Genomic DNA, 10,000 nt, shown 5'->3' with positions numbered 1-10,000 from the left:
AGAATCGAAACCGCGATCCTACGACCGCGAGTCCGCTGACCTAACCACTGGGCCATTGCGCCTCCACACATAGGTACGTATATACAAACATACATATAGAAATTCATGTATACTCTGCAAGAGATGCAGCTTTAACTGATCAAAGCCATGCAGTGAAGTTGAACTTGCCGCCAATAGTGACCTCACTGCAAGAATAAGAAACTGACAAAACTTATATGTAGTTTTTTTAAATTCTGATAAGTGCAAATATAAGATTTATCTTCGTAATTTTCATCGCAAGAAATTATCGTCTTTACCGGAGGACACGTAGAAATTATGGGAACATAGGCAGGAGTGGCTGTGTGGTAAGTAGCTTGCTAACCAACCACATGGTTCCGGGTTCAGTCCCCTGCGTGGCACCTTGGGCAAGTGTCTTCTGCTATAGCCCCGGGCCGACCAATGCCTTGTGAGTGGATTTGGTAGACGGAAACTGAAAGAAGCCTGTCGTATATATGTATATATATATGTATATGTATGTGTGTTTGTGTGTCTGTGTTTGTCCCCCTAGCATTGCTTGACAACCGATGCTGGTGTGTTTACGTCCCCGTCCATTAGCGGTTCGGCAAAAGAGACCGATAGAATAAGTACTGGGCTTACAAAAGAATAAGTCCCGGGGTCGATTTGCTCGACTAAAGGCGGTGGTCCAGCATGGCCGCAGTCAAATGACTGAAACAAGTAAAAGAGTAAAGAGTAAAGAGAGTATAGTATAAATAATAATAGTATGTGGGTCTTGGTACCTAAATAGTTTCTGAAAAAAATTTAAAGGAAAACTATATCTAATTTTAACGATCTTGTAGGTTCGTCAAAAACATTGAGCACTTATCTTCGAAACTAATTAGTGTTAATATGGGAAAGTGTATATCAATGTATTATTATCATAATGTATTATTATTATTATTATTGAGTGAGAGAGCAGTGCATGCCATCAAAGTGACACTGGGGTAAAATATACGAAGCCCAATATACCCATCATGACTACCCGTCTGATAAGGGTACACCAGGCACATGCATCACAACCATATGTGCGCGACATGGTGATCTCATATCAAGATAAACAGCACATGACCTTGCAGGTGGGGCCCAGTTAGAATTTTCTTCAGATCGAGTAACCCATCCCGCTCAAAAGGTCTCTGAATAAGGGTTGTTTAAGGACGTTGAACGAAACACCCATGTTTCCAGAGGTGAATTATTCAAACCCCAAAGAATCCTCTCAACACATGGCTATGATGCTCCCCCACTACTTCTGCTCGTGATCAGAGATGCACATATCGTCAGCCACTAAGGGGCATGCTCACTGGTTAAGGTCAAACAACTGACAAGCAAATCTGTGGTATTGAGCAGAATATTTGCTGTAGCCCATCTTTTATACCAAGACAAAACATGTACATGATAACACTTCCAATCAGTTAAGATCAGAAGCCATGAGAGCCACTGCCTGGTACTGCATCAGGGCATTTATTATTATTATTATTATTATTTATTATTATTATTATTATTATTATTATTATTATTATTATTTGACGAAAGCTGAGCCTATTTTGCAGGGTATGGTGGAAAATGTCAGCTGTGCACAGCCAGTAGACTAAAGTGACACTTGTTTACTGCTAATGCTCGAAGAACGCTACGCAGAATTCTTGCGAATCCAAGGAATGCTGATTTTTGTGTGTTTTAATTACATTTGTAAGAAACCATGTTATTTTTATACCTATCACGCCTGCTCGTAGCTTAGAAACTTCCTACACTTACATATTTGGACCTTATAATTACGCACACACACACACACACACACACACACGCTCACACACACACACTCATTCACACACACACACACACACACACTCATTCATACACACACACACACAAAGAAACATACACATATACGTACTTACGTATATATATACGTCCCCTGCCCAATTCAAGATCACAGCATATATGTACACTGCAACATAATGTCTTTTCCTCAACAGGCCCTGCCCTATTTAACATTGTCCCGAAAGAGATCAAAGAGGAAAAGGATCCCATCAACTTTAAACGGAGGCTGGATAGATTTCTTCAAGGACTATCAGATAAGCCACCCATAATTGGATACAACTCACCCAACAAAAACTCACTACTTGAATGGACCACAAGCAAGACTTGACTTATACAGGATTTAGATAATCATATCAGGTGGTGCTATTAAGTTAGACATGGCCTGGGCCAATCTTTGGTCGAAACATATCTAAGTTTTATATATATATATGAAAACGTGATGGACCATTGATGAAATTGCAGCGACTAGGATGCAGAATGGCATATGAAGGCATGTGTAGATGCTGCAATTGAAGCATGTGTTGGTCATTGTATTATATGCTGCAGAAAGCTTTTTTAATAAAAGGTCTTCTATGCGAATAAATCTCCACTATCCTATATATCTCTAGCAGAAATTTATAGAAAAAGCAAAATACAAAGACAAGTGTATGAACGACAAGCAAGCGTATTAATTTGACACTCGGGTAAGTGAGAAAGTATTTTATGTTTCGGGCCTTCACTCTTCAACAGAATGGTATAAGAGAAAATAAACAGAGTGAGAACAAAAAACCTTGTGGATTTAATGGCCAAGAATGGCGAGCGGTTGGAAAAAAGGGTTTGTCAGGAGAGGTAGAAAGAAGAGGAAATAATAAAATATTGATGATCCAAATCGCTGGTGCACTTGCGTATGTGTGTATGTGAAAACGCTTGTGTGTGTGTGTGTGTATGTGTGTGTGTGTGTGTGTGTGTGTGTTGTGTGTGTGTGTGTGTGTATGTGTGTGTAGATAGCGGCTAGTGATTTTGATGTGTGTGGATAGCGGCTAGTGATTTTGGCGTGTGCGAATGTGTGCATGTGTGTGCGTGTTTGTAATATGTGCGTGTGTGGACTATGGTCTGTACGGTGTGCGGTTGATGGTGTATCGGTGTGCGGTTGATGGTGTATCGGTGTGCGGACGATGGTGTGTGGTGTGGGTGCTGCGAAGTGGTCAGTGCTGGTATGTGTGGAGTGGTGTAGGGTGGTATGATGTGGTGTGGTGGTGCGGGGGTGTGCAGTGAATGTCTGGGGGTAAGGATCGGGTGTGTAGGTGTGGTGTGTGGGTTGGTTGTGGCTGGAGGGATTCAAATGAGGGAGGAAGGTGCGTAGGAGAGAAGAGAGGAAATATGCGTCAGAGAAAGAGAGAAAGAGAAGTGGGTTGAGTGAAGAGAGGTAATAGGTGTGAGAGGACATCTAATATATATATGTATATATATATATAATATATATATATATACTTACATATGTATACAGATAGTTAGATAAATAAATAGATAGATAGATAGATAGATAGATAGATAGAGGATAAACACACACACACACAATCCCATTTCTCTGCATACGTATATATTACATACGTTCATTTTGGATCGCCTTACTCTCCTCTCTCGGTGTCTCTCGCTCTCATTTCATTAATATATTTTTTTTTGAAGTTTCTTCCAGACAAGCATGCAGTACAGTCATCGTAAGGTGTCCCTACAAATCTTTACCCGCTCCTTCCTCTCCTCCACTTTCTCCACATCGCTAAATCCGCGTCTTTCTTCCCTCCTCTTCGTCACACCATGACCGTATTATCCACATTGTCGTTGTTGTTGTTGTAGTTGTTGTTTGTCTTCTTCTTCTTCTTCTTCTTCTTCTTCTTCTTCCTCTTTTTCTTTCTTTCTTTCTTTCTTTCTTTCTTTCGTTTTCTTTTTTTCCGCCCATCTCTTATCTTCTTTCTCCCATCTCCATCTGTTTGTATTACGTGCGTACTGGCCATCCATTTATTCCTTTCTTTTACCATGTCGCCCAGTCGGCTATTTTTACCACGACGCCCAGCAACGACATGAACAGCAACGGCAACAACAACAACAACAAAAGGCACGAAAACAACAACGACGACAATGCCTACCACTACTACTACTGCTGCTGCTGCTATCACTACTACTACTACCACCACTACTACCACAACTACTACCACCACTACTACCACTACTGCCACTACTACTACTACCACTACTACTACTACTACTACTTCTACTACTACTACTACTACTACTACTACACTACTCCTGCTACTACTACTATCACTACTACTAATACTACTAATACTACTGCTGCTGCTGCTACTACTACTGCTACTACTGCTACTAATACTAATACTACTAATACTACTGCTACTGCTGCTGCTACTGCTACTACTGTTACTATTACTACTACTAATACTACTAATACTACTGCTGCTGCTGCTACTACTACTACTACTACTACTACTGCTACTAATACTAATACTACTAATACTACTGCTACTGCTGCTGCTACTGCTACTACTGTTACTATTACTACTACTAATACTACTAATACTACTGCTGCTGCTGCTGCTGCTACTACTACTACTACTAATATTACTGCTACTACTACTACTACTACTACTACTACTACTACTAATACTACTGCTGCTGCTGCTGCTGCTGATGATGATGATGATGATGCTCGTCTCACTGTTTGGTGCTTTCTCATTTGTTTTCTTGATTTATTGTTGTAGCCACGATCTTTGATTTTCCATCCGTGACGTCAAGAACTATAAAAAACGACCACTTCATACATATATGACACGGTTGCATGAACATGTACATTCACATGCATATGCAGAGACAACGCACCCATGCGAACAGAGCGCACACCCACCCACATAATACATACATACATATTCACATACATAAATACATACATACATATATATATATATATATAACCAACAAACATTCACATTCACATATTAGAAAGAATTCTATACAGGCATTTACAAAACACAACACACACAAATACAAACACATGCACTCTTTTATATACCATTGGATGCAATCATGGTGGCATTTATATACACACATAAGCACATTCAGATATGTACACGTCAATGTACACAATCGTATACAAATATTTACATCCGCACATCGTCCTCTACAGACACATTTACACACTCACACACATGTGTATTTCATTAGCATGCATATAGATGTATGTATGTATGTGTGTATATATATATATAATTCTTTATTGCCCACAAGGGGCTAAACCTAGAGGGGACAAACAAAGATAGGCAAAGGGATTAAGTCCATTACATCGATCCAAGTGCGTAACTGGTACTTTATATATCGACGCCGAAAGGATGAACGACAAAGTCGACCTCGGCGGAATTTGAACTCAGAACGTAACGTCAGACGAAATATACATAGTAATCCGCGATAGGTGAAAATTCCGCGAAGTAGAAAAAACTGTACTGTGTATTTTATTCTTTTAAATTTATATGTACATACAGACCGATAGAATAAGTACTAGGCTTACAAAGAATAAGTCCTGGGGTTGAATTGCTCGACTAAAGGCGGTGCTCCAGCATGGCCGCAGTCAAATGACTGAAACGAGTAAAAGAGAAAATAAAAGAGAAATATTTTATCGTAAATGCAAAGTAACACCACAGTGGAATCGACGTAAGCTTTAATAACAAACGGCGAGAGTTGAACCGTGATAGGTGAACCGCGATATGTCTAGGGATTACTGTACGTATATATTTAAACTTGATTGTATTTACCCAGTCACACATGTACACACGCAGGCACACAGATGCATACCAATACATGTACGTATAGTTGCCCACAATCACACAGACACTGCTTAATATATGTCTGCGCTCATACACATCCGTGCCCATCTGTATGAGCAAATATGTAAAATGAATGCAATAACATGTGTATGTGTGTGTGTGTGTGCGTGCGTGGGTGAGGGTGTGGTTGTGTGTATGCGCATGCGTGCTAGTTTGTTTGCATGTCAGCAAGTGCATATTTATTTGCATTCGCATGGAGAGTCATCGTCAGAATAATAGCATGTATTCAAGCCGAAACCCGTCTATTTCTACAGTTGTTCTTTACATCAAAGTTAGCCCCTATCAGGATGACATGATCAAAGGCGTTCCCGCTGTGGCCATCCGTAATTTTGGGTATGTTGCCTATATTGGTCTAAACGGTATGGGAGCATACTTACTTTATCGATACATCAAAGATTACTTCGGGAGAGGTTTTATTATATCTAGGAAAACGTCTGCGTTTGCTACACCCAGTTTCATTGAAGGGAGTGTGACAACTTAGTGTCCATGCTTGTATACATACTACATACATACATATATATATATATATATATATATATATATATATATATATATTATATATATATATATATATATATATATATAATAATATTATATTTGTATATATATATATATATAAATAAATATTATTAGAGACAAAACCACTATTTTGCAAAACAAACAAATATAATATATTATATATTATATTTGTATATATATATATCTCTATATATATAATATATTATATTTGTATATATATCTCTCTCTCTCTATATATAATATATTATATTGTTATATATATATCTCTATATATATATAATATATTATATTTGTATATATATATATCTGCTCTCTATATATAATATCTTATATTTGTATATATATATATATATCTCTATATATAATATATTATATTTGTATATATATCTCTCTATATATATATAATAATATTATTATATTTTGTATCTCTCTCTCTCTCCTCTCTCTCTCTCTCATATATATATATATATATATATTATATATATATATATAGACACAAATATATTATTATACAACATATATATATAAATAATAGCACACGCAAATATAATATATTATACACACTATATATATATATATACATATATGTTAATATATATATATATTATTCATTCATTTATATACATATCGGTATATATATATACACTATTGCTTGTATAGATATACTACTACCACCACTACTACTACTACTACTACTACCACTACTACTACTACCACTACTACCACTACTACTACTACTAATACTACTAATACTACTGCTATATATATATATTGATATATACATATATACGCCTGCATATATATGTATGAATGTGTGTATATATATATATATACATACACAAATGTATATATGTATGGATACACACACACACACACGCACACACACACACACACACACACATATATATATATATATATGCAGTAATGCCTTGATTTACGAGTTAGTTTGTTTCCAGTAACAGCTGGTAAAGTGAAAACTAGTAAATCAGAGAATTAATTTCCCATAGTAGCAATGCTATAAATCGTAAATCGTACGCAGAAAAATATTTTATATATAAACTTTATAATGTATTATAAAGTTTATATGTAAAATATTTTATATATTTATATGTAAAATATCGCGGATATGTAAATAAATGGCATTAAAACAACGGTAGATATAGAGACTTTGTTTTGTGTGAGAATAAAGAGAATGTGAAGATTATTTGTAATAAAAAATATCATTAGAATCGTTTCCTGAATCACTGTCACTCGCTCTTGACTCACGCATGACTCTAGACTCTAGTAGACTCACGTCTCCAGATTCGTAGAGCGATTTTCTTTTTGAAAATCAAGTCAAGAATTTTTATTTATAAGCTTTTTCTCGCTCTGTAAAAAATTTCTCGGTAACACGCAGAAGCATTTGCTATGGTAGTAGAAATTTCTGCTCTTCATTCAAAAGTTGGATCTTTTGCTTGAAAAAAAAAAACTCTTAAACTCGGGGACTCTTAAATCAGGCACTCGTAAAGTGAGGTATTACTGTTTATTCTTTTATTCTTTTATTCTTCTATTTGTTTCAGTCATTTGAATGCTGCCAAACTGGAACAAATCGACCCCATGACTTATTCTTTGTAAGCCTAGTACTTATTCTATCTGGTTCTTTAGCCGAACCGCTAGGATACGAGGGCGTAAACAAACCGACATATATATATATATATATATATATATATATATACGGCGGGCTTCTTTCAGTTTCTGTATACGAAATCTACTCACAAAGCTTTGTGGGGGGCATGGGCTATAGTAGAAGATACTTGCTCAAGTTGTCACGCAGTGAGACTGAACCTGGAACCATGTGCTTGGGAAGCAAGCTTCTTACCACACAGCCTGATATGCTTATAGTAGTTAGAATTCCCGGATTTAACCCAGGCAAAACGGATTCGTTTTTATGCATGGCAGCGCATTACTTTTATATTTTAGGTGCCTGCATATCTGCATGTATAATTACCTCGCTTTGAAGTCCCGGTAATTTCGATTCAGTCCTACATCACGGCAACTTGAGCTGTTGTTTCTTTCCATGGCACCGAGACAGCCGATGTCTTGTGAGTGAATTCGATAGATTAAATCGAGTCCTTTAATTATTATCTACACAATGGTCGAGTATTCCTCAGACGTGTATATTGTTTACGTCAAAATCATAGTAACAGTGTTTGTCACAAGCCTAATGTTTGGAGTTATAATTGTAATACAGGGTATATGGTCTAAATTTCAGAGTTTGCATAAAAGAGAAACAAAACACAATATCACATCCAAAAATGAACGTATTTTAAAAAATAAAAAAATGATTTGAAATAGATTATGGCGGCTAGATAATAGTTTACTCAAAGCAGCTGTCCACAATGTCCACCACAGCCTGAACAGAACTCCCGACTTTGACATATTCGTTGGTAACTGTGTTCCTGGAAGGATATTCAAATCGCTTCTTGATCTTGGAAGTCAGCTAGGCCTTGGTGTTGCAGTCAGAGAGGTTGGTATCTTTCTCAACTGCGCCCCACGGTTTGGGATTACAATCGGGGAAATTTGGAGGCCAGAAATTTCAGCTGGTGAAGTAAGGAGTCAAGTACACATATCGATTTCTCGTAGCAACTCCAGCCTAGAATTAACCACAGTATCCACCATTACGCATGCTCAGCTGAATTGAACATAGGCCCTTGTTGTATGATGGGATAATGAATACCGGTGTGCAGGTGAATTTGGAACTCCCGCTGTGTCCTTTCCTACTGGAAGGGACACGGCTTCATAGTCTCCATTGCAGCTGTCCATGTCATATCTTACTGCATTTAATACCCATCTCAAATCCTCATGATATAGGTAACACTTTTCCAATATTCAAATGAACTTCCGATTCTCCTTGTCAACTGACATTTTTCTCAACTACAACTTTAATTTTTATACTCTCGAACACCGTCGACTGTTACCCAATACACCAAGCTGTACCTCAGGAAAAAAATATAATAAAAGCGACATAAAACAAACGGCCAACTCTAGACTGAACACTGTATATCCGACTGGCTTCTAAACTGTTCACGTCCACCCAAATATACAACAGTTGCGATAATAACAGACCCATGCCCAGATGCCCAAATGCCTAGACTGAGGGGCAGTGTAATTACCCTTGGTAACTTATGATTGCAAAATGAAGTTTGTAATTACATTACAATTGTGATTTTCACCACCATTTGTGCAGTTGATCAGTGGGGTCGCTGTAATTGACTTACCCATACCCCTAAAATTGCTGGTCTTGTGCAAAAATCAATATATATATTTCTTTCAATATCTCCGTGCCCCCAAACGCACCCAATCTTTACTTTTCTCTCCGTCACCCTCAGTTTCACTATCTCACTCTCAAATTTCATCTCGTTCATTCGTTTCTTATGGTGTTTGAACAATTTCGCTATACTTTTCTTTATTGGAACTTCATTTTATTTAATTCATTTCTGCATTTTTCCCTTTATTTATCTCAGGACCTCCTTCTTCTTGTTCTTGTTCTTGTTCTTGTTCTTGTTCTTGTTCTTGTTCTTCTTGTTCTTCTTCTTCTTCCTTCTTCTTCTTCTCTTCTTCTTCTTCTTCTTCTTCTTCTTCTTCTTTTCCTTGTCTTTCCTTCTCGTCTTTCTTCTTCTTCTTCTTCTTCTTCTTCTTCCTTCTTCTTCTTCCTTCTTCTTCTTCTTCTTCCTTCTTCTTCTTTCTTCTTTCTTCTTCTTTCTTCTTCTTCTCAGCCA

This window comes from Octopus sinensis, linkage group LG8 (assembly GCF_006345805.1).
Source record: "Octopus sinensis linkage group LG8, ASM634580v1, whole genome shotgun sequence".
Classification (NCBI taxonomy): Eukaryota; Metazoa; Mollusca; class Cephalopoda; order Octopoda; family Octopodidae; genus Octopus; species Octopus sinensis.
The sequence above is the reverse complement of the archived record's forward strand: the minus strand, read 5'-3'. Positions refer to the sequence as shown.